Source organism: Rhinoraja longicauda, chromosome 4, assembly GCF_053455715.1.
Source record: "Rhinoraja longicauda isolate Sanriku21f chromosome 4, sRhiLon1.1, whole genome shotgun sequence".
NCBI lineage: Eukaryota > Metazoa > Chordata > Chondrichthyes > Rajiformes > Arhynchobatidae > Rhinoraja > Rhinoraja longicauda.
In genome coordinates, this window is record NC_135956.1 from 56,655,849 (window position 1) to 56,681,859 (window position 26,011).

Consider the following 26,011-nt stretch of genomic DNA (forward strand, 5'->3'; position numbering starts at 1 on the left):
AGTTCCCAGCCTGTTCCCTGCAATCCTTTTTGTATGTGGGAGGTCGTGTTTCACGAATCTGAGTGATTTTTTTTGAGGATGTGACCAAAAAGGTTGATGCAAGCAGAGCTGTAGACATTGTATGGATTTTAGTAAGGCATTTGACAAGGTTCCACATGGTAGGCTGCTCTGGGTGGTTAGATCCCATGGGATTCAAGGAGAGATGGCTGAATGGATAGAACATTGGCTTCATGGAAGGATGCAGAGGGTGATGGTGGAAGGTTGCTTTTCGGACTGGAGGCCAGTGACTAGTGGTGTGCCTCAGGATTCGGTGCTGGGCCCATTGCTGTTGGTCATCTATATAAATGATTTGGTTGAGAACATACATGGCATGGTTAGCAAATTTGCAAATGACACAAAAGTGGGTGATATTGTAGATAATGAAGATGGTTATCAAAAATTGCTGCAGGATCTTGATCTTTTGGGCAGGTGGCCTGAGGAATGGTTCATGGAATTTAATCCATAGAAAGTAAGGTGTTGCATTTTGGGAAGTCGAACATAGGCAGGATCTACACAGTGAATGGTAGTTGAGACAGGCACTATTGCAACGTTTAAGAAACATTTATACAGATACATGGATAGGATAGGTTTAGAGGGATGTGGGCCAAATGCAGGCAAGTGGGAATAGTGTAGATGGGACATGTTGGCCGGTGTGGGCAAGTTGGGCCGAAGAGCCTGTTTCCATGATGCAAGACTCTGACTTATGAGTCAGACTTATGAGGAAGGGAGGAAGGCATGGAAATGCACTGAGGAACGAAAGCTCAAGAACTTGGGGCTCGGGAAAGAGATGCACATGTAAACAAATGTTTTAACAAATGTAATACTGTTTTATTTGAAAAGAATGGCTACATAGTGGCACCTGATAGCTTAAGAAATGCTCCTTAAATTTTAAATATGGTTGTGACATTAGAAAAAATGTATGATGCAAATCCAAGTATTGATTTTTAAAATAATTTTACTTCATGATTTAGAATAATTTAACATAATGTTTTGATATACTTTGCAGTTACTTTGCTGTAAAATGCCAAAAATGATAAATGGACACATGTAATAAGAGACATAAACTGAAATGTGAGTCATATTATTGGAGCTCTATGAATAGTCACAATGATAGCCCTGCAGACTAGCAATCTCTCACAATGATCTAAGTGGTCAGAAATTAAGGAAAGACTTACTGGTCAGTTTGAGCTATGGATGCAGTTAAAAATAAATGTGATTATACAATATGTTGATTTACAAGCAGATTACAGTATGCTTATGAGTAACAAGGAGCAGCTGCTAAAGATGTTTAATCTTTTCTGAGTAATGTAACCACTGTTAGCTAGCAGAAGGTAATTCAGTTTAATGCAGATAATAACAAAGTACTGGAGGGATTCACCCAGTCAGACAGCATCTGTGGAGGGAATGGATAGGTGACACTCCAGGTTGGGATCCTTTTCCAGATGATGGTGTAAGAAAGCTGGAAAAGAGGTAAGGGTAGGCCAAAATGTGGCAAGTGATTGGTGGATACATGTGAAGAGGGGTGATTGACAGATGAGTGCAGTAAGTGATTGAGCACAGAGGTAAAATTGGACATTAAATTCAACAATTTCAACTAATAATCCTCCCACCGCCCCCCTTTTCCTTTCCCTCCCCTCCCCTCCTTTCCCTCCCCTCCCCTCCCTCCCCTCCCCTCCCTCCCTCCCTCCCTCCCTCCCTCCCTCCCTCCCTCCCTCCCTCCCTCCCTCCCTCCCTCCCTCCCTCCCTCCCTCCCTCCCTCCCTCCCTCCCTCCCTCCCTCCCTCCCTCCCTCCCTCCCTCCCTCCCTCCCTCCCTCCCTCCCTCCCTCCCTCCCTCCCTCCCTCTCCTGCTGCCCTGGTCACCCTGTTCCTTTCCTCTCCTCTGTATGCATCTCCCATCTCCATGTACCATATTTCATTTTATCCCACCTCTTTTCCCTTCCCTATTCCAATCCTCCACAACTCTCCCTCCATTTGCACGTTTCACACCTCTACTTCTTTCCTTAGCTTTCTGTTCTATCACAAGATTTGCAACCTCATATACTTTAGGTTTTCATTAAATATTCCTTGACCTCTTTTGTTAAGTATGTATGATTTCTCTTTCTCATCGAATCCTTTCTGTGCTATTTCAGATAGATTCCCATTGAGCAAAGCTGGTTAAATATCTGCCACAGCTCATCTAATCACCCATCCTTTAGCCTATTTTTCCAGTCCATCTACCCAACTCTACCTCCATCTCTTGTAATTACCCGTATTTAATTTGAAAACACTGGTTTTGAAATTGGAATGTTTGCCTTCAAATTATATCTGGAATTTTTTAATGCTGTGATCACTACTCCCGAGGGGATCCTCAATTATAAGATCGCTCATTGATCCTACCTCATTTAAAATAGGACCACATTTAAAATAGCCAGTTCCTGGGTAATATCTGTAACATATTGGTATAAGAGACAATCCTTGACACACTTCCCAATTTTCTTTTCCACTGTACCTTTGCAAGTTTTATCAATAGAGCAAAGTTTAACCCACTCTCAGGAATTGGGTTGGGCTGGTAATGTTGGTAGGCAAACTTTTAGGACTAGACTATTGTTCGATTTGCTTTAAAATAGTTATGGATAAGGACAGGGCTAGTCCACAAGATAAAGTTCTGAATTAGAGCAAGGCCAACTTTGTTGATATTAGACAGAACCTGCAAAGGTTGATTGGAGTAAGCTGCTTGTGGGCAAAGGGACATCCTGAAAGTGGGCTGCTTATAAAAGTGCAAAGGTGAGAGTTCAAAGCATGCATATTCCCGTTAAAATGAAGGGCAGGGCAGGGAGGAGTAAGGAAGCCTGGATGTCGAGAGAAAATGAAGCTTTGGTCAGGAAAACGAAGGAGGCATGGAGTAGGTATGGAGAAGGCAGTAGGAGTCAATTTCCCTCCTGTGATGAATAAAGTTCTATCGTATCGTAAGTAACTGGGATCAGGTGTATCCCTGGAGGAATTTAGGGGACTAAGGAGCATGCATAAGAAGGAAATCAGGAGGGCAAAAAGGGTGCAAGACAGTTCTGTAGATGTTTAGGAATAATCCAAAGATAAGTACATTCCAAAGACGTGCGGGTTTGTAGATTAAATGGTGTTCATACATTGCTCTAAGTGTGTAGGGAATGGATGAGAAAGTGGATGGAATAATGTAGAACTAGTGTGAACGTGTGATTGATCGTTGGTGTGGACTTGGTGGGTCGAAGGACCTATTTCCATGCAGTAGCTATCAATCAATTACAAAGACCTGAAATTAAACCTCTGATTTAGTATAGACTGTGTTTTAACCTGTGCCTTAGTACTGTATCTGACACACTGTGAATGAACCAATGAATTAGTACAGCCTTTGACTGAATCTGTGGATTAAATTGAGAATAGACTTCTGACTCAGTATTAAGCAACCTGGGTTTAACCTGTGATATAGAACAACCTTGGATTGAATCTGTGGTGCAGTGTAGACCAAATTAAACCCTTGACTCAGTATCACACAGACCAGGATTTACCTGTGGCTCAGTACAGGGTACAGATACTGGTGCCCCGTGGTGACAGATCAACAGGATGGCGTCGAAAACATGGGGGATCAGGTTGGGGGGGGGGGGGGGGGGGGTAGAGAGGGCATGGGTCTCAGTTGATTGTAGGCCAGTGCACTGTGGTTTGAAAGATGCTATGGGATGTAAGGTCATTGATTGAATTGATGGATGTTCCAATGAGGTGCTAGGAAGAACAGATTATCCTGGGACTGTCCAAAGATGGTAACTTCCAGGACAATGTCAAACAAGCTTCCCCGTGGTGTTCCAAAAGGTGGTTTACATGGGAATACTGGTATGCTGTATGGCCTTGATAGAGAAATTGCATTGAATAACAAGGAATGATGCAACTCCCTATGTAACATTCCTTTAGGAAGATTGCAAGGGAATTTAGACTACGTTATCCCTGCAACAACTGACGCTCAAGGAGGACATATGGAATGGAATGGAATACTTTATTGTCACATTTGACTCGGCACAGTTTAATCATTTGCTGCGTACCCAATGTATACAAATCGAAACAGAAACATAGCAAAGAGGTGCAGGAAGAGGCTATTTGACCCTTCAAGCCAGCACCGCCATTCATTATGATCATGGCTGATCATCCACAATCAGTAACCTGTGCCTGCCTTCTCCCCATATCCCTTGATTCCACTAGCCCCTAGAGCTCTATCTAACTCTCTTTTAAATCCATACAGTGAATTGGACTCCACTGCCTTCTGTGGCAGAGAATTCCACAAACGCACAACTCTCTGGGTGAAAAAGTTTCTTCTTACCTCAGTTTTAAATGGCCTCCCCTTTATTCTTAGACAGTGGCCCCTGGTTCTGGACTCCCAACATTGGGAACATTTTTCCTGAATCTAGCCTGTCCAGTCCTTTTATAATTTTATACGTCTCGAAAAGATCCCCTCTCATCCTTCTAAACTCCAGTGAAAACAAACCCAATCTTTCCAATTTTTCCTCATATGACAGTTCCTCCATCCTAGGGATTACGCTGCACTGCCTCAATAGCAAGGACATCCTTCCTCAAATTAGGAAACCAAAACTGCACACAATTCTCCAGATGTGGTCTCACCTGGGCCCTATACAACTGCAGGACCTCTTTGCTCCTATACTCAAATCCTCTCGTTTTGAAGGCCAACATGCCATTAGCTTTCTTCACTGCCGGCTGTACCTGTACGCTTACTTTCAGTGACTGGTGTACAAGGACACCAAGGTCTCGTTGCACTTCCCCTTTACCTAATCTGACACCATTGAGATAATAATCTGCCTCCTTGTTTTTGCCGCCAAAGTGGATATCCTCACATTTATCTACATTATACTGCATCTGCCATGCATCTGCCCACTCAACCTGTCCAAGTTACGCTGCAACCTCCTAACATCCTCTTCGCAGTTCACACTGCCACCCAGCTTTGTGTCATCTGCAAACTTGCTAGTGTTACTTCTAATTCCATCATCCAAATCATTAATATATATTGTAAATAGTTGCGGCGCCAGCACCGAGCCTTGCGGCACTCCACTCGCCACCGCCTGCCATTCTGAAAAGGACCCGTTTATTCCTACTCTTTGGTTCCTGTCTGCCAACCAATTCTCTATCCATGTCAATACCCTACCTCCAATACCACGTCTTTAATTTTGCTCACCAACCTCCCGTGTGGGACCTTATCAAAGGCTTTCTGAAAGTCTAGATACACTACATCCACTGGCTCTCCTTCGTCCATTTTACTTGTCACATCCTCAAAAAATTCCAGAAGATTAGTAAAGCAGGATTTGCCCTTCATAAATCCATGCTAACTTGGACCAATCTTTTTACTGCTATCCAAATGCGCCTTTATTACCTCTTTAATAATTGACTCCAGCATCTTCCCCACCACCGATGTCAGGCTAACTGGTCTATAATTCCGTTTTCTCTCTTCCTCCTTTCTTGAAAAGTGGGATAACATTAGCTACCTTCCGATCCACAGGAACTGATCCTGAATCTATTTAGCAGCTACCAACGGCGTTGACAAAGTTACAAAGCACGCCGGCTCCTCCTTTTGTTCTCCCAACCCCTCCTTCCACAGCGGTTCCCCCTCCTTTGATCCCACCCCCTCCCCAATTGTCCATTGTTCTCCCCCCACCTCCTTCACGGCGGTCCCTTCACGCCGGGTCCTCCAATGTTCTTCCCCTCCCCCTCAAGGCGGTCCCTCACAGGCACTGCAAGGCGTCATCATCGCCAAAGCCCTATTGTCGCGAGGCTTCACTGCTGCCGCCGCTTCACTACCGCCGCCGAGGCCTCACCGCTGTCGACACCCCACTTCACGCCTCTATGCCAGAAGGTACCCAGTTGTGGTTCTGATAAAAATATGCAACATAGTTTAACTTGACACCATGGACACCATGATCAGCACAGACTTTGTGGGCTGAAGGGCTTGTTCCTGTGCTGTACTGTTCTCTGTTCTAGGCCAGAATGGTTGCTGTTATGTCTTATTCCAAACTAAAGCATCACAATTGTGAAGAAATTGCATTAGGCATACTCTTGCACACTCTTTCACTTACTTATAAAGTTTGTTGTATGAAATCTAAGATAAATGATACACAATACAGTTCAAATATTCAATGTAGCATTCCTTTGTGCTGATGTTTATTCTGCAAGTTAAGGGTTAAATATATTTTTACGCCATCTAAACTCCACTAATTCCTGAAGGCACTGAGTTATTCAGGTTTTCAGTTCCAATTGTATGCATTGTGTTAAAGCACTGGGGACACATCTTATTATTCCTTGTCCAGCTCACTAGCATTGAAACTAATTATGGTCAACTAACTGCACATGAATTGAGGCAAAGGCTCCTTGAACAAGTTGAACAAAACACTGGGTAGTGGATAGGCATGTATTCAATTGATACCCAAGTCTTTAAATGAGTACAATATCTGTCATAGGACAAAATAATCGCATTTAGCAAAAGGATTGCTTCTTCTAATTGTACATATGCCTTCATTTGTTCAGAGCACTGCAATTCCTAAAATCTTGCACACCAGTATCTGGAATACCTCTGTTTAAGTACTGAGTTATAAGCATTAAAAAAAAAGCATTTTATAAGAAAAAGCTACATGTATCATCTATCCAAAATTTAATGTAATTATTGTTCATTTTTTAAAATGAATAAATAGCTAAGTATTGTGTGCATCTTGAAATACAGATATTCATAGATTTCGCCCACTCGTGGATTAACATTGCCAAGTTGTAAACATATGCCAGTCTTTTTTCTTGCAAAGTAATGAGTTGGGGAAAAGACATGCTATGATGATTTCAAACATTGCCAAAAACTCATGGCCCACTGTCTTTACTGAATTAGTTAAGGAAATTTCATACCAATCACTAATGACAGAACAAAATATGTAAAATAATACCACCCTTCAACATTATGACTCTTTTCCTGACATGGAAAGTGAAGAGGGCTTTTGTTTACTTAGAGAAATGACTCCATTACACACTCTCTTTACCCTTATTAATCAATATTAATTTGTGGATATTACAGAGATCTTTTGCTGTGGTCTGCATTTAGCTACATGAGCATATCAATCTCATTATAATTAGAAGGTAGACACAAAATGCTGGAGTAACTCAGCGGGTCAGGCAGCATCTCGGGAGAGAAGGAAGGATTGGACAACACCTCTCTTTTGAGCACTGCTCAGTGCAGAAATTTATTTAAATTTAATTAAGAGAATGTTACTTATAGACTGTAACGGGTCCCTTGATTCTACGATATTTGAATTGTGAACTTATGAATGTGGTGTTGAATATATAACAGAATCTTCTGACAAAGGCAGCTGAAATACCTCTGGTTACAAATGTGGTGGTTACGGAGTGTTGGGTGACTGTAGTTGGTGGAAGGGCCGTGGTGCAGCAATGGCAGTGTAATGGATTGATGATGGATGGGGTTGCAGATGGTTGGTGGTGTGATAGGGAAGGGATGGTGCGTGGCCGGAGAGCAAAGGTGAGGTGATAACGAATAAATGATGGAGCAATGGGGTGGAATGGGGATGGGGGGTTAGAGAGGTGATGGTAGTGGGTTGAGTGACAAAAGTGGAGGGGTGGAGGTGGAAGCGTTGTTGTGGTAGAGGAGGGGGAAGCAGGGGAGGGGGTGGTGGGAGGATTCTGAATGGTTGGGGTGGAATGCAGCGAGATTAGGTTCATGTGGGTGAAGGTGGAATGGCCTTTGGAGGCTAGGTCCAGGAATGCTGATGGAGAGATGGAGGTGAGGATCGATGGCAATGGGCGCTCTTCGAGAGGCTTCCTGCTCGGGTTCTGCAACGTGCCCAAGTAATCGCTTACTTTTCTGCTGACGAGCTTTCAGCTTCTTCCCAACTGTGTGCATCATCGGACCTGTTGCCAAGGCCAGAGGCGGTCTCAAGCGGTGACCAGGAGCATTGGCGAACGGGCACACACACGCACACACACAGGGAGCAAGTTGCACAGGCTTTGGCCCCTCGGGCTGACCCTGTTGAAATCAGTGCGCCGGTTGCCGAGGCAACGCCGGAGCTGGCCGCCCACGTGACCGCCATTTGACGCAGAGGGGGAGAGGGGGGAGTCTGGCAGCTCAGCGTGTGCGGCCCAAGCTCCGGGACCAAGTTTGGCCAGGCGCTCCGTTACTGCCAGCCACCATGAGCAGTTAAAATAACCCCTGAGCGTCCTCTGATGAACCAGCGAGGTAACTGAAGTCTACCGGGGGCCGGGCTGGGGATTGGAGTTGAACCTTACTTTGTATTTTAACCCCAGTTCTCGGCATAATTATAGAACCACTTGCTTTCAGTTTCACTAATTGCCTTTTCTGGTGAGAGTGAAGAAGTTTTGCATTTATACTGAGCATGACCTAGATTATTTCTTTCATGCTTTGCAATGCTGATGGATCGGCTGTTGGGTGATACAGTTGGGTGACCAGTGGTTGATGTTTTTTTGAACTGTTGTGTGGACGAGATCCGTAACAGCGGAGGTGTTCACATGCGAATGAATGCTATTCAATTCTCTAATATATACATTTATGTGTTTGTGCCTTTTAAAACAAACGTGTCTGCAATATTCAAAGCTTGAAAATAAATTCAGTGCAATGTTACAGAATGATACTTTATGTGATGGATTAATGTTTCCCTTACCTTGTGAAATAGACAGCTATTACGTATAAACATTGTTTGCGATAAGAGAAAACAATCCTTATTAAATGATTTGCATTGCATTCTCACTTTGCAGTTATTGTAATTTTCCTTTATTTTTAATATATATCTTTTTTCTATATATACAATGTTTTTATTGTTTAAAGATTTCTAACTGAATCTTGTCATCAAGAAAAAGAATTGTAAAAAAAGCTCTTGGTCTTCATGTGCAACAATGTTCTCATTTTAAGATGTTCTACTTTAGCACAATGGAAAACAAATATTTGAAAGGGTGCAAACAGTGAAAGATATATAGCTGTGCTTTAATTCTTTCGTCAGTTCTTTCTGTGATTTCTGGACACTAGCCTAACTATGAGTTGAGCATGTTTGCATGTTTATGGATGAATTGAGAAAAAAGGATGTAATGAATGTGGGAAGATAAAATAACCCCTTTTATTACGCAGTTCCTATCAAAGAGAGGGAATGAGAGGATTGAATTGGTGCCTAAGCTTAGTCCCTTTTTAATACTCAATCAAAGGGGTCTGCTAAGAAATTGATTCATGTCCAAAATAGCTGAGTGCTTGTTTGATGAGAACACATCAGATAAAAGCCACATTTTGGTTGCTGTGCATGGAGATTGCTCTTTAGAGACCGCTAATGATTTCTTTTAAAAAAAACATATGAAACATGCTGTTATGGAAAAATTTCATTGATAATTGTACTTTGGTACATTAATTATGCAGAAGTCTGCCAGGAGGAGGGAAGAGCATCAGTGATCCTATAAATATCAGTGGCTATTAATTCCAGGGCTTATTGAAAATACCATGTTAACTTATTGGCAAGATGATTTTTTATTTTATAATTTCTGCCATTAGCGGGAGATTTTATTTAGAAAAGAGAAACAAAGTTAGTCGTTATTCATATCAGCCATGTGGCGGTTGAGCTTCTGGCCAATGAACCAATCTTACAGCAGGATGAACTCTGGCCAGAAGATATCGGGCATCAAAGTGGTGATGCATCTGGTTGCTCTTAAACCATACAAAAGTAAGAACGTTTATTTTAAACTAGATTTTTCTATATGAATATCTAAATATTCTGTTGATTGGCATCGCTCTGATCCAGATTTTTAATTACTTAAACCAATGGTTGAGATTTAGGTTTATTATCGACATGTGTACTAAGACAATAGTACAGTGAAAAGGTTTTGTTTGTATACTATCCGATCAAATCAGATATTACTATACATTAATACAATTAAGCAAAACACACATCTAAAAGTTAGAGTGAAGAGAAAGATACCAGAGTGCAGAACATGGTTTCTAAGAATTGTAGTAACAGTTCCACAGAAAAAGTCCAATGTCAGTAATGAGATAGGTTGGAGAATCGAGATTATACCCTAGCTTAAGGAAGGATTGTTTGGAAGTCTAATAACAGAGAAACAGCAGCTACTGAGTTTGGTAGTACATGCTTTCTAGCTTCTTGGGAGAGCTATGTTCAGAAATAGGATATCAATATTAATATAGTTAAGTGTAGGAAGGAACTGCAGATGCTGATTTACACTGAAGATCGATACAATGCTGGAGTAACTCAGCAAGACTGGCAGCATCTCTGGATAGGAATTGGTGACGTTTCGGGCCGAGACCCTTCTTTAGATTCAGAAGAAGGGTCTCGACCCAAAACGTCACCCATTCCTTCTATCCAGAGATGCTGCCAGTTCTGCTGAGTTACTCCAGCATTTTATGTCTATCTTTAACATAGTTAATATTGTTCCTGGATGGGGGGAAACCACATTGTGAGGAGAGTGGAGAGTTTTACTGTACATTGAACCACATCATGACTTGTTGATACCAGATGCGAAAAGTGTGTAGAATGTTTCTTGGCACAGGGCCGGCTCCCCATTCCTTAATGAATGGCCATGCAACTGTCAATGGTTTGTGTATCATATTTGTACTAGACCCATCTATCTACTTTAAACTGCGTCGGGAAAGTAGCCAACATAATCAAGAACTTTTCCCAACTTGGTCATTCTTTCTTCTCCATTGAACTAATCTAATAGTAGTCTAATGTTGTTATATAGCCTTTGCATGAAACTCCTTTCTTTAATATGAATGAGCAAACATTACTTCTTTTTATACTGTTACTTAAGCAGATTGTCTTGATTGGAGCGAAAACACTCCACAAAACATATAACTCCTAAACTTCTCTTAATACTACTGTTAAAACTGTACAAAGGTAATTCCACAAACATCCCTCTTGATAATCTAATGGAACTCTTCCCATTCTAGTTCCATAGTATTATTAGGGGGGCAACAAGGGTTTAAAATGCTAAACATATTATAAAGCCTCAAAGACTGAACAGCCCTACAGTAAGAAATTAATATGATTAATGAATTGGGTAACGGTAGAAGAAGCAGATTAAAATACCAATTATATATGCATTGCGTGGTTGATTAGAAGGCCTTCCCAGTGGAATATAACATGACATGGAAAATTAGCAGGAGGTATGTTGAACAATGTAAGATCCTGGAAGAAGGAGGAGCAGAAGAACTTTCATCAGGACGTTATTCTTGTCCTGGTCCTTCAGGGAAGAATGTGCTTATCTAATCTTCCCATTTCCTCCCCTTTCTGCTTTCCGCAGAGACCGTTCCCTCCGTAACTCCCTGGTCCACTCGCCCCTTCCCACCCAACCACCTCCTCCCCAGGTACTTTCCCCTGCAACTGCAGGAGATGCAACACCTGTCCCTTTACCTCCCCCCTCGACTCCATCCAAGGACCTAAACAGTCTTTCCAGGTGAGGCAGAGGTTCACTTGCACCTTCTCCAACCTAATCTATTGTATCCGCTGTTCCAGATGTCAACTTCTCTACATCGGCGAGACCAAACGCAGGCTCGGCGATCGTTTCGCTCAACACCTTCGCTCAGTCCGCCAAAACCAACCTGATCTCCCGGTGACTCAGCACTTCAACTCCCCCTCCCACCCCCAGTCTGACATTTCTGTCACGGGCCTCCTCCATTGTCATAGTGAGGCCCACTGCAAATTGGAGGAACAGCATCTCATATTTCGCTTGGGCAGCTTACACCCCAGCAGTATGAACATTGATTTCCCTAACTTCAGATAGCTCCTCTGTCCCTCTCTTTCCCCTCCCCCTTCCCAGTTCTCTCACTGTCTTCCTGTCTCCCACTATATCCTATCTTTGTCCCGCCCCCTCCCCTGACATCAGTCTGAAGAAGGGTCTCGACCCGAAACGTCACCCATTCCTTCCCTCCCGAGATGCTGCCCGACCTGCTGAGTTACTCCAGCACTTTGTGAATAAATACCTTCGATTTGTACCAGCATCTGCAGTTATTTTCTTATACTATTTCTGTTCCATCTTGTCCTTCACAAGAAACAGAATTATTCTAGTGAGTTCTATGCAGCCTCTGGGTGATCTACTGTAACTGTCATGATTGAACAGCCTGCACTGTGTGCAAGTTGAAATATGGATGCGATTCCTGCAGCAGTCTAAGCACTTGAGAGTAAGATAAGGGACAGATTTGTTGAGCTGTTCCCAAGGCTTGTACAGGTATTCCTAAAAGGTTGCATTCTTGAATAACATTTTATCAATCAACCATTGTAAATCAAAATCAAAGGTTTTTTCATTCAATTTAATTAAAAAATATCTGCTTGCATTCTGATGAACAAGAAACTTGGTTGATAATCATGAATACCTTAAAATACAAATATCTGGAATAATAAATATCGTTCTATTCACAATTAAAACAAACATCATCCACTCTTTCAGAGTACTCGCCAAGTAAAACATATAAGATCCAGAAGGTTTCATGGGGTGGATGTGGTGAAAGACTGGAAATCTGAAATTGTTTCCACTGGGAAACATTGAAGATATTGTAAGTCTTTGATGGTCTCACCTTGTGCAAGTAGAATCCTCTTTAACACAAAACTTCATAAGCAAAGAGGTGAAGGATTACCACAATAGGAGAGAATGTGGAGTTGAATTTCCAGTTAGAACAGTTATAAATTTTACTGAATGAACAGGTTCGAGGAATTGAATGGCCTTATCATATCTTGATATGTAAGTGACATCGGTGGTTTTGCATTTTAAGTGGTGGCAATAGGTTCTCATTGTGTTCAGATGATAGTGATGTTAAATCTGTGTTGAATAGAGTTTGCAGTGTTGATGGGAGGGTTATTTGGTGACTCTGTGGCTGATGAACAAGGCTTAAAGGAGTTGATGGAAATCTTGATAGCTCTCTTTCATCTGATCAAGCGCTTTTCACAAAGCATGGCATTTTCTACATGTGATCATATCTAATGCTGTGCCACATATTGGGATTGTTATCTTTGAAGGCTATTACTTTCCTGATGAAGAAGAACCTCTCAAAGCCTTTTTGTAATGAGCTGTTGTGGTGGTGTGGTGTTAAGCCAATGTCTTCTTGTTCCTCCTGTAATCTTGGTTTATACAGATATGAATGAATGAATGAATGTTTATTGGCCAAGTATGCATATACAAAGAATGTGCCTTGGTGCTCCGCTCACAAATGACAACACAAACATACAGTTAACAATTAAGAATAAAGCATAACCACATCAAAACAATAAGGATACAACATTACGGTCTAAACATGTGAGTGAAAATAAACCAGAGAAAAAAGAGACTACAGACTTTGGTTATTGAGTAGAACTATCACTCGTGGAGATAAGCTGTTTTTTTGTCTGGCTGTGGCTGTTTTGACAGTCCGGAGTCGCCTTCCAGAGGGAAGTGCTTCGAAGAGTTTGTGACCAGGGTGAGAGGGGTCAGAGATGATCTTGCCCGCTCGCTTCCTGGTCCTTGCAGTGTACAGTTCGTTAATGGGGGGAAGGTTGCAGCCAACAACCTTCTCAGCTGTGCGAACGATCCGTTCAGTTATTCGTTCAGATCCGAGTCAGTTATTAAAGATGGGATAGCAGCACATTTGGAAAGTGGTGAAATCATTGGACAAAGTCAGCATGGATTTATGAAAGGTAAATCATGTCTGACGAATCTTATAGAATTTTTTGAGGATGTAACTAGTAGAGTGGATAAGGGAGAACCAGTGGATGTGTTATATCAGGACTTCCAGAAGGCTTTCGACAAGGTCCCACATAAGAGATTAGTATGCAAACTTAAAGCACACGGTATTGTGGGTTCAGTATTGATGTGGATAGAGAACTGGCTGGCAGATAGGAAGCAAAGAGGAGGAATAAACGGGTCCTTTTCAGAATGGCAGGCAGTGACTAGTGGGGTACCGCAAGGCTCAGTGCTGGGACCCCAGCTATTTACAATATATATTAATGATTTGGACGAGGGAACTGAATGCAACATCTCCAAGTTTGCGGATGACACAAAGCTGGGGGGCAGTGTTAGCTGTGAGGAGTATGCTAGGAGGCTGCAACGTGACTTGGATAGGTTAGGTGAGTGGGCTAATGCATGGCAGATGCAGTATAACGTGGATTAATGTGAGGTTATCCACTTTGGTGGCAAGAACAGGAAAGCAGACTATTATCTGAATGGTGGCCGATTAGGTGGGAGATGCAACGAGACCTGGGTGTCGTGGTACACCAGTCATTAAAAGTAGGCATGCAGGTGCAGCAGGCAGTGAAGAAAGTGAATGGTATGTTGGCATTCATAGCGAGGGGATTTGAGTATAGGAGCAGGGAGGTTCTGCTGCAGTTGTACAGGGCATTGGTGAGACCACACCAGGAGCATTGTGTACAGTTTTGGTCTCCTAATCTGAGGAAAGACATTCTTGCCATAGAGGGAGTACAGAAAAGGTTCACCAGATTGATTCCTGGGATGGCAGGACTTTCATATGAAGAAAGACAGGATAGACTCGGCTTGTACTCGCTGAATTTAGAAGATTGAGGGGGGATCTTATAGAAATGTACAAAATTCTTAAGGGGTTGGACAGGCTAGATGCAGTTAGATTGTTCCCGATGTTGGGGAAGTCCAGAACAAGGGGTCACAGTTTAAGGATAAAGGGGAAGTCTTTTAGGACCGAGATGAGAAAGTTCTTTTTTCACACAGAGAGTAGTGAATCTATGGAATTCTCTGCCACAGAAGGTAGTTGAGGCCAGTTCATTGGCTATATTTAAGAGGGAGTTAGATGTGGTCCTTGTGGCTAAAGGGATCAGGGGGTATGGAGAGAAGGCAGGTACAGGATACTGAGTTGGATGATCAGCCATGATCATATTGAATGGCGGTGCAGGCTCAAAGGGCCGAATGGCCTACTCCTGCACCTATTTTCTATGTTTCTATGTTGCAGCTTCCGGATGTCGTGCTTGGTGGCTGAGCCAAACCAGACCATGATGGAGAAAGTGAGGACGGACTCAATGATAGCAGTATAGAATTGGACCATCATTGCCTGTGGCAGATTGTGTTTCCTCAGTTGCCACAAGAAGTACATCCTCTGTTGGGTCTTTTTGACTGTGGAGTCGATGGTGGCCCCCCATTTAAGGTCCCTGGAGATGATGGTTCCAAGGAACTTAAATGACTCCACAGATGTGACCATGGTGTTGTTGATGGTGAATGGTGGGAGGGGAGGGGGATCTCTTCGAAAGTCTACAATTAGTTCCAGTGTCTTGAGAACATTGAGCTCCAGGTTGTTGCGATGGCACCAGGACGCCAGCTGTGTCACTTCCCCTCTTTAGGCAGATTCCTACCCATCCTGGATCAGTCCAATCAGGGTAGTGTCATCCGCAAACTTGAGGAGCTTGACAGAGGAGTCTGTGGAGGTGCAGTCGTTGGTGTAGAGAGAGTAAAGGAGAGGGGAGAGTAGGCAACCTTGCGGAGCTCCTATGCTGAGGGTCTGCGGGCTCAAGATGTGCTTTCCCAGCCTCACATACTGCTTCCTGTCCGTCAGGAAGTTGATGATCCACTGACAGAGGGGTTCAGGCACAGTCAGCTTGGAGAGTTTGTAGTGTAGTAGCTCTCGCACAATGGTGTTAAAAGCAGAGCTAAAGTCCACAAACAGAATCCTAGCATAGGACCCCTTGCGGTCTAGGTGCTGGAGGATGAAGTGCAGGCCTAGATTGACTGCGTCGTCCACCGATCTATTGGTCCGGTATGCAAACTGCAGGGGGTCCAGCAGTTTGTGATGTTTTTCAGCTGGGCCAGTACAAGTCTTTCAAAGTTCTTCATGACTACAGAGATGAGTGCGACAGGCCTGTAGTCATTAAGACCAGTGATCCTTGTCTTTTTGGGTACAGGGACAATAGTGGAGACCTTGAAGCAGGCAGGGACAGTGCAGGTTTGCAGGTATATTTAATACTTACCATATTTAATGGTAAGTTCTATGTCTTGGGATTCATTTATTGTTGGGTTATGCCCTCACAAGAGGTAATAGTGTAGTCTATGGCTATCTTGATATTGTATCTCTTCTAATCTTTTTAAATCGTGGATTTGTCATTGCTACTCAACTCTGAACAAGCCCTTCGGTCCAACTTGCCCACGCCAACTAACATGCCCCATCTACACTATGTATAAAATCACAGGGAACTCACAAAGAATGAATACACTCTGCCTTTTTCCCAGGGTTGGCTAATCAAAAGCTGGAGGGCATAGGTTCAAGTTGAGAGGGGAAAAGAAAAACCGAGGGGGTTGGAAATCTAAAACAAGAACAGAAAATGCAGGAAATATTCAACAGGTCAGACCGCATCTGAAGGAAGAAAAGCAGAGTCAATGTTTCAGGTTGTAGACTCTTTGACAGAATAGAGTTCCGATCTCATCAGGGAGCTTTAGAACTTACATTTGGTTATTAGTTTGGAATTTAAACTAGTGTTGGTAACCATTAACACAAAATTATTATACAGTTGTATTCAACTGCTCCATTAGAGAAAGGAAATAAATGAAACGCATTAATCTCTGTATCAAAATTCAGATATGTCAAAGTAGACCCCACCTAGGTGATGTTTCAGAGTCTTCCTTGCAAATATCTTGTGTTCTTTTTCACCAAGAAGAACATCACGATTGCAAATGTTCTTCAAATGCACACATAATTCCTGACTTAGAAAAACAACACTTTTCATTATTTTTCTGGATCTAAATGCTCTAAATCTCCCTCTGCAATAGCATTGTGAGGGTAACATCACCAGACAGGCTTCAGCAGTTTAAGGTACTCCCCATTACTTTGCAGAAGGTCAGAAATTAGTAATGTTTATCCTTTTAGTGATACTCTGATCCTAAATAATAATTTCAGAAAACACTGACCTGAATTTTGAAATGTATTACACTTGGATTTTAGCAAGGCTTTTGACAAGTTAAATTGCATCACAAATTTGATCCAAAATTGCCTTGGTGGCAGAAAGTGGAAAGGAATAAAAAGCAATCTGTAGCATTCATTATCTAAAGCCTTCTCTTTTGTTTTTGCATGTCCTCTTGATCCTATTCTTTTCTATATGCTTGCTCCTTTTCCCTTGAATCAACCCTTCACAACATAGGCTCAGTAACTGCGCCCCATTAAACCTTTGAACAACTTTTAAACTCCTTTTCTCTTTTTCCTTTGCTGTCCTTTTAGTTCTATTCTTCATCGCATTTCTCCTTTGCCTCCCTTTCGATCAGATAATTTTGATAATGATCCCAGTCTTTCATTGGTAATTCATTAGCAAAATGTTCAGCCAACCAAGCCAGTCTGTATTTAGTGTGCACAACAGAAAATGTGTTTATACTGTAGTTACTTATAAATAGAGCACATCATCATCAGGACAGAGTTCAGTCGGGGAGGGATTCCAGTCACCTTGAGACATGTTACGTTAAATGCAGGAGCTCTCACACATTGCTTCAATTACATTATGAGACTAATATCAAGCAAATCTCCCTGCTGTAATTGGAACTGTTGCCAAGGTGTAGGTATTTGCATAGTTTGTGTAGTTCAGATGTAGTTCAGATGATAAAAGGTAAAAATGCTGAATGTTCTGCATTTACCTGCCAATTACTTGGCAATTACTTTTCATTTTCTTCTCCAAAGATTATTTGAAGTCTGTCATATTTAACTACATTATAATATTTCCAATGCATAATGAGCAGGGGTTTGTGGAGAGTCTGCCATCTCGTGGCATCGGAAACCCTGGAGTTCTCGCATCACATTTACGCATGACTGTTAAATTGAACCCCAGCAATGATGTATTATTTCTGGGTTTCATTGGACTACATGGATGTAATGCTAGTGTGACAGCTCCATTTAACTCTACTATTTTTGAACTAGCTGTTGAGGAGGGAGGATGGGTGAGTGAGGCAGTGGTGGGGAAGGGCAGTCAGTTGCTTGCATTATGTTAGCTACCGGAACATAAGAAATAGGAGCTTTTGTCATCTCTAACACCTGCTTATTCAGCAGATCTATAATTTCTTTGTTTCACAATGCTCCATTTGATGGATTGTAGAGTTGACTGTGCCACACCCAGGATGGAGAAAATGGAGTGTAAGTTGTGACTGCATGAAGGGTGTTATGGAGGTTGCAAGTGTATGGAGAGACGTCTATCTTCCCAGCTGACAAATAGAATCCTATCCTATCAATGAGATCAGATTGTAGCAACAGAAGTCAGCAACAGGTGATCCCATGCCCCAAAATCCATTGCTAAAAGGAGTTTAATTGTGATGTGCATGTTACTCCAACCCCCTCAGTTTGCTTTGTTAACCCTACTCCAACAGATCGCACTACATACTAACTTACTTTGTATAGTTTATTTCCATTTCTAGTGCTGTGCTAACATGTGTTTCCAGAATGTGAATTGAATATAAGGTGATTGATGAGTTAGGGAACATTATTTGGATTACACATTATTTCGACTGGGAACTAGAGAATCACTTAGAGGTTACTTTGGAAATTGACAAGCAGATAAAAAGCTGTCGTGGAATAAAATCAGTGTGGGGAAGAAAACCGTCTTCACAAGTATACCTCATTAACAACAAATGTTCTTCATTGTATACATGACATTACTGTAGTTTAGTACCAAACTGTTTAGGCCCACCAAGTCTGTTCCGATCAGCGTTCACCCATACACTTGTTCTATTCTACACACTAGGGACAATTTACAGAAGCCAATTAGCCTACAAACCTGCATGTCTTTTGATTGTGGGAGACAACAAGAACAGCCGGAGAAAGCTCACCTGATCACCTGCACGAGATAGCCCAGCCATTGGCAGTTGTGCAGTAGAAAACAGAAACAGAAAGAATCACAGGGCGAACATACAAACTTCGTACTGACAGCACCCGTAGTCAGGGTCAAACTCTGGTCTCTGGCACTGTAAGATAGCAACTCTACCGCTGCGCCAACATGTCACCCTTGGATCCTGTGGAAAACGTGTAACTCTTCTTCAATAGGAGGCCACAGAACAGCAGGGAGCAACAAAGAACCATCCATAACTCCCCATACAAATCAGCTCTCGTATGTGCAGAGGTGAGAAGATCTTAATTTGCAAAGGTTTTCTGAATGTAATACCTTCAGATATTGAAGAATGGTGGTCTGGTGTCAGAATTTGAGATTATCCAGCCATGTTGTATCACGGACTTAATGTCAGTACAAGGTGAAAAATGATTAAAGTGTGCAATGACAATCTTAAATATTCTTACCTGGAGACTTCTAATTTGTCTTGCTCTCACATGGCCATCATTGGCATATGGACTATACAGTAGGATGATGCCTTTTCCTTAGAAGATGTCCTCTCTCTGAGGGTGCTCTTTTACAGAACTCGTACTTGCCCTGCACCAGTTCAGATACTTGCACTTTCATTCAAGTAAATCAGGCAGTTACTTATATGATGTTAATTATTTGAACATAGGAGCTTTGGTCATTTGATTTAATGCAACTAATTTATTTTGATTGTAACTTCTTTATTATGTAATGCTCTTGTGAAGCGGCATGGGGTTTCTTTTACTGTGTTGAACGCACTTTATGTTGTTAATGACAACTACGACCATGCATCTACTACCTTCGCAGAGTCATTAAGGATGCGAAGAGGAAATCAGGGCCAAGATGGAATCTCAAGGCAGTGTCATGGATACCTGTAGATTGTGGTAAGCCTTGCAAGCTATAACAGGCTACAAAGCAAAGGTGGACAGTATCAATGGCAACAATGGATCCCTCCCTGGTGAGTCCAATGCATACTAAGCTCGCTTTGAACAGACAATTGATGGCAGAACGTTACCCGCCCCATCAGTCTCGGGTAAGCCTCTACCAAAGGTTTCTGTGACAGATGTAAGATTGGCCTTCGTGAGAGTGAATCTGTGGAATACAACTTGCCCAAATGGAGACCCTGGACGTGTCCTCGGGACCTGTGCGGGCTAGCTGTCAGAGGTGTTCATGAAGTCTTTAACCTCTTACTCCTCCATGCTGAGATCCCCACCTGCTTTATGAAGACCGCTATCATTCTAGAACCAATGAAAAGTAAAGTAGAGTGCCTTAACCACCATCATGAAGTGCTTAAAGAGATTGGGGATGACACACATTAACTCCAGCCTCCCAGTCAGTCGTGATCCACTGCAGTTTGCTTACCATCACAATAGATTGCAGATGCCATCTCCCCGGTCCAAAACTCATCCCTGGAGCACCCAGACAAGGACACCTAAGTCAGATTCCTATTTATCAACTATAGCTCTGCCTTCAACACCATAATCCCGTCCAAACTCCTGGACCTAGGAATTAGAACTCCTATCTGCAATGGATCCTTGACTTTCTGACTCGCGGACCTCAATCAATGAGCACAGGTGACAACGCATCCCCCACAATAATTCACACGACCAGTGCCCTGAAGGATGCATTCTCAGTCTCCCACTTTACTTTCTCTACACTCGTGACTGTGTGGCCAAATATGGTTGTAACTCAATGAACAAGTTTCCAGATGACACCACTATGGTGGGTGGGGCCACGAACAATGAAGAGTACAGGAAGGATCGGTAAGTTCGTAAACATGGTGTCAGGACACCAATCTCTCCCTCAATTTCAGCAAGATGAAGGAGCTACTTCAGGAAACATGATGGGGCACTTGCCTGATCAGCATCAATGGTGCTGAAGTGGAAATCGTTGAGTGCTTCATGTTCCTTGGCATAAATATTACCAATGATCTGCCATGGACTAACCACATTGAAGTGACAGTCAAGAAGACACACCAATGCCTCTACTTCATCGGGAGACTGAGGAAATTCAGCGTGTCTCCATTGACTCCTACAAAACCTCTACAGATGCACCATAGAAAACATACTGTCAGGTTGCATCACAGCTAAGTTTGGGAACAGCTCTCCCCAAGACTGCAAGAAATTGCAGAGAGTTGTGGATACAATTCATCCACAATGACTTGTTGTGGATGAATTGCACAATTCATTACACAGTCCATCACACAGACCAGACTCCCCACCACTGACTCCAACTACACTTCATGCTGCCTCAGGAAAGCAGCCAACATAATCAAAGATCTTTCCCATCCAATCATTCCTCCTACTCCTTGCACAAGATATGGAAACTTGAAAGGGCTGAAAAACAGCCAGGCTACAGTCCAATTCTCCTCTACCTCATTGCGGACATTGGACTTTGTCTCTGAAACTGTTGCGCTATAATACTGAGAACTATATTCTGCACTCTGTATCTTTCCCTTCATTCTAACCATTGTATTTGAGTTTAGCTTGATTGTATTTATGCATAATATTATCTGATTTGATTGGACAGCATGTTCAACCTCCGGTACACATGTCAATAATAATAAAGCCATTCACTTATTTATTTGTTCCTCATTTTATTTGTCTTAAGAAATGGCCTTATCTTCACCCATGTCTTTAATTTTATGAAAGAATTGTGGATACGTTTACAGGGAGCATAACAATCTGCATCACTTAGGGAAATGGATAAGAATTAGCTGCTCTCTTGGCAAGATTTCAGATAATGCATATTTACTGATTGAAAACTGAGTTTGATAACCACCAGACAGATGAATGTTCAAACGATACATTACCTCTGAAATCAGTCAACAGCAGAAATATCCTATATAGAACTTCCAACCAAGCGAAACGATCTGGGAAGAAACAGGTTGTAAAAGGCCATTAATGTTAATGCAATGGAGTATTAGGAGAATTAGCTTTCTTTTTGAATGCAATTTATTCTGTTTCTATGGCAAGCGTTCACAACAGAACCAAAGGAGAAGCTGAGCAATTTTCTTCTTGTGTTTCACGATTAGTTCTATTTTATTGCCACGAGAATCATTTGGCCAAAAAGTCTAAGGGCTTCAGTAACTAATTACATGCTATTTCTGTTCACTGTTGTAATCAATATGGAAGCAACATTAATACTTGAAGATTTGAATGTTACCAACTCTGATGCTAGAACATAAAATAGAATTACTATGTGTGGTTTTTTTTGTGCTATCTTTTCTAATTTAGTGGGGGTTTTTTTTAAGGGGGGGGTCAGTGTTGATCAGAATGACCTGCTTTTCATTGAGGGTAATTGGGTCAATCAATTGTCATTGTTTCTGTCCAGTTACATTTAATGTCAAATGGAAATATTTATCATCTAAAATCAAGAATATGGCACCTATTAATTAATTCCTTTTGTGGGGATGGCCAAATTTTCAAGCCACAAAATTTCTGAGAACCAATTGGACCACATTTGGAGTATTGTGTCGAGTACTGTGTGCAGTTCTGCTAGCTAAGCTATAGGAAGGATGAGTTTAAGCTGAAGAGGGTGCAGATAAGATTCACAAGAATATTGCCTAGACTCAAGGTCTTGAGGTGTAAGGAGAAACTGGAGCGTCTTGGACTGTTTTCCTGGAGTAAGGATCCTGAGAAATAACCTTATAGACATTTCCAAAGTCATAAGGTGCATAGATGGGGTAAAGTCACAGTTCATTTTCCAGGATAGGGGAGTTTTATCAGAGTGATGGCAAGAGCAAAGTATAGAGGAGAGAAGGAACAGATCCAAAGCATACCACCCCATCTGTGAAACACGGTGGTGGGGGTGTTATGGCCCGGGCATGTATGGCTGCTGAAGGTACTGGCTCACTTATCTTCATTGTTGATACAACTGTTCATGGTATAACCATATAACAACTACAGCACGGAAACAGGCCCGTTCGGCCCTACCAGTCCACGCCGACCACTCTCTCTGACCTAGTCTCATCTACCTGCTCTCAGACCATAACCCTCCAATCCCCTCTCATCCATATACCTATCCAATTTACTCTTAAATAATAAAATCGAGCCTGCCTCCACCACTTCCACCAGAAGCCCATTCCATACAGCCACCACCCTCTGAGTAAAGAAGTTACCCCTCATGTTACCCCTAAACTTTTGTCCCTCAATTCTAAAGTTATGTCCCCTTGTTGGAATCTTCCCCACTCTCAAAGGGAAAAGCCTACCCACGTCAACTCTGTCCGTCCCTCTTAAAATTTTAAAAACCTCTATCAAGTCCCCCCTCAACCTTCTACGCTCCAAAGAATAAAGACCCAACCTGTTCAACCTCTCTCTGTAGCTTAAGTGCTGAAACCCAGGCAACATTCTAGTAAATCTCCTCTGTACCCTCTCTATTTTGTCGACATCCTTCCTATAATTTGGCGACCAGAACTGCACACCATACTCCAGATTCGGCCTCACCAATGCCCTGTACAATTTTAACATTACATCCCAACTTCTATATTCGATGCTCTGATTTATAAAGGCAAGCATACCAAACGCCTTCTTCACCACCCTATCCACATGAGATTCCACCTTCAGGGAACAATGCACAGTTATTCCCAGATCCCTCTGTTTCACTGCATTCCTCAATTCCCTACCATTTACCCTGTACGTCCTATTTTGATTTGTCCTACCAAAATGCAGCACCTCACACTTATCAGCATTAAACTCCATCTGCCATCTTTCAGCCCACCCTTCCAAAAGGTCCAAGTCTCTCTGTAGACTTTGAAACTCTACTTCATTATTAACTACACCACCTATCTTAGTATCATCTGCATATTTACTAATCCAATTTGCCACACCATCATCCAGATCATTAATGTAAATGACAAACAACAGTGGACCCAACACAGATCCTTGGGGTACTAGCATAATGAATCCTGAATAGCTGTTTCCAGGCCTGGACATTCAATAGTTCGTGTTTGATACAACTAGCATCACATCATGGAAATTCTACTGATTTATAAACCAACTCCTTTGCAAAGTATACCATTGCAGATTGGTTACATTCTTTTAGTTATTTTAGTTTTCTCTCTTTATCTTCTCAGCAAAATGTATTTAGCCACACGTACTTGTATTTGTTCTTCACTATATAATCATCCATTCCTTTAAAGGTAGACACAGGTGTACTTTAAAAAAAAAAAAGCAACAGATCAGCATGATTACCTCCTAGTTGCAATAAACCTGTTTCATTTTAGTTGTAGGTTCCAGCTTTGAGCTTCATTTTGTATCATTAAGGGCTGAAATGGGTATTTGTTTTGGAGATGCAGCGTAGAAACAGGCCCTACGAGCCAGCGAGTCCACGTCGACCAACGATCACCCATCCACACTAGTTCTACCCTACACGCTAAAGATAATTTTGCGGAAGCCAATTAACCTACAAACCTACAAGAATTTGGAATGTAGCTTGAAACTGGAGCACCCAGAGAAAACCCACATGGTCACAGGGAGAACGTACAAACTCCATACAGACAGCACCCATGGTCAGCATTTAACCCGGGTCTCTGGCGCTGTATGGCAACATCTCTACTGCTGCTAGACACGATGTAACAGTGGGACAGGCAGCATCTCAGGAGAGAAGGAATGGGTGATGTTTCGGGTCGAGACCCTTCTTCAGACTAGAGTCAGGGGAAAGGAAAACCTTTTTTGCTGCGCAGCTGTATTGTGTCAATAGTGATGTCATACCTGGAAAAGATCATGCATGCTACTATGAATTGGGACAGGAAGTGCCCAGGCCAATTTTATGTTGATCGTGATTACCTGTGGAAATCATTGCTGATGCAATTTACAATGCGTAAAACTTTTTATTTAATTACATTAAAAGTAATATGAAATTAATGAGAGTGACAAATCTCCAGGGCAGGTATGGTCTTCATCCTGGTATTAAACGAAAAATGCCAGGATACTCTTCAGGTACAATTTATATTCCAAAACTCTGAATTCAAGAAATCAAAAATAAGTTCACTATTGAAGGAAGATGAAACAGAAAAGAAAAGATGATAGGTCTAGAAGTCAGCTGAAGTCGAAATTACTAAATTGTTCCAATTATTGAATGTTGTATTTGTGATAGTGAGCAAACTTTTGGAAGAAAGTGAACTGATGAAGAGAACTGGCATGGATATGAATGGCAAATTTTGCAAAGGAATATTGCTAGATGAGATGATTGATTAGGGGAAGTTGTGGCAGATGATGTTGAATTCAGAAATATATGCATGGAAGCATGAGAGTGCAGAAATAGCAAAAAACAAACTGAAGGAAGAAGTTAGCAGGTCAAGCAGTATAAGTGAGAGAGGGGGCGGGGATAATAGGCAGATGGATGGGGAAGTGTTAAAATAAATTAGCAAATGATGGGTGGAAACGGATAACATGGAATGGAGGACAGAGCTTTTCTCTAGACTCTCAGTCTTGATGGAGGGTTTTGACCATCCCGTTGCCTCCATTGAGTTCTTCCAGCAATTAATTGTTTGCAGAAAAGTATGTATATTAGCTTTGGGGTGAAAGGTAGGTTAAAAAAACAGGGGATTTTGGATGACCATATGGGTTTACTGGTCTCAATGCCGAAATCATTAGAAACGTGTGGACTACTACAAAAAAAACTTACTGAAGCTGATGACAAGGATGTTGCCTGGAAGACCTTTCCTAGCAGTCATTTGTTTTAAGTAATGCAAACAGCTGTGTGATAACTGCCTGAATTATTAATACACTTAATGTTGATTATACCATGTCTTTGTAATTTATCCTTCTCGGGAATGGAAAGTAGTTAACATTTATTTGCCTGATTACAGGAGGTTTAAGCAGGAAGACCAAAGTGGTGGGAATTGTACTTTACACAGTAACAGGTTAATGGAAATGGCTGTATTCTAATAGGTTTTCTTGATTACAAAAGAAAATTTAAAATGAAACATTTCATAAATTGAAAAGACTCATAGAATGCATTATGGCTATTTTGGTACAATATAGAAACATAGAAAACATGGAAAATAGGTGCAGGAGTAGGCCATTCGGCCCTTCGAGCCTGCACCGCTATTCAATATGATCATGGCTGATCATAATATGATCATATATTCCTATGCATCTAGAGTGATGCACTTTTGGTTACAACAACACCCCTCCCAACCCTTCCGAAT

At 41.9% G+C, this 26,011-nt stretch overlaps 1 protein-coding gene across 3 annotated transcripts in view; it reads left to right on the forward strand.

The window, feature by feature from the left end:
- LOC144592781 (neurocalcin-delta) overlaps positions 1 to 26,011 on the forward strand; it is a 183,141-nt gene that overhangs the window by 119,879 nt on the left and 37,251 nt on the right. Inside the window, exon 1 of one of the 3 annotated variants that reach the window (XM_078397790.1) lies at positions 8,122 to 8,276. The exons of the other annotated variants lie outside the window; for them this stretch is intronic. The gene's annotated coding sequence lies outside the window, so the exon portion shown is untranslated. Of the gene's footprint in view, positions 1 to 8,121; positions 8,277 to 26,011 lie in introns of those variants that run through there. 3 annotated transcript variants of the gene reach the window in all.